The sequence below is a fragment of the Schistocerca cancellata genome, chromosome 6 (assembly GCF_023864275.1).
Source record: "Schistocerca cancellata isolate TAMUIC-IGC-003103 chromosome 6, iqSchCanc2.1, whole genome shotgun sequence".
NCBI lineage: Eukaryota > Metazoa > Arthropoda > Insecta > Orthoptera > Acrididae > Schistocerca > Schistocerca cancellata.
Window position 1 is genome coordinate 553,831,389 of NC_064631.1, and position 738 is coordinate 553,832,126.

Consider the following 738-nt stretch of genomic DNA (forward strand, 5'->3'; position numbering starts at 1 on the left):
CACGTATTTGTGTGATTAATTTTGTACTTAAAACATTTATTTTTAAAGAGTTTTGAATTACAAAGAAAGTTTTTCGTGATACATTTCATTCCATTGCTGTAATCTGTGACACCTGAGGGTATAATTACAATAAACCTCAGGGGGGTACACGCCTACTTTGTGTACCATGTGTTTGGCAAGCACAAGGAGCCCTAGCTAATATGGTATTTGCTTATACAATTTAACACATCGGTACCATATTTCTCTAACACATAAATTACACAGCTATCTGATCATTTAACAGAGAAACAAACATTTTTTTTCTACGTCAGTGACACATGTTTACGTAATTACAGAATTGGATTATTTCACACTTAAGAAATTGTACTTTGTCTGCACTTTGTGAACTGTTCATAATTTTTTTGAAACCATTGTGATGCTATGAGAACTTCGAATGATGTATTTGGTAAGGGAGTATGATTTTAAAGTACGTTGGAGGCAGATGACACTTTTGACATGAGCAGAGAATTTTGTTAGGTTTTGAAATTATTGGAGGAAGCTACGACGATTTTGAGATTTGACTGAGGTTTTATGATGTTATTTTTACGACGACGATGTGTATTATGCTGCTGAGGTAAGTTTATGATCCATAAGCTGATGCTATATGAGTTATTTGATTATGCTATGTATCTGTTATGATGAAATATGGAAAAAGTGTCGACGAATAAGGTAAGGAGTAATGAATAGTGGTTAGGGACT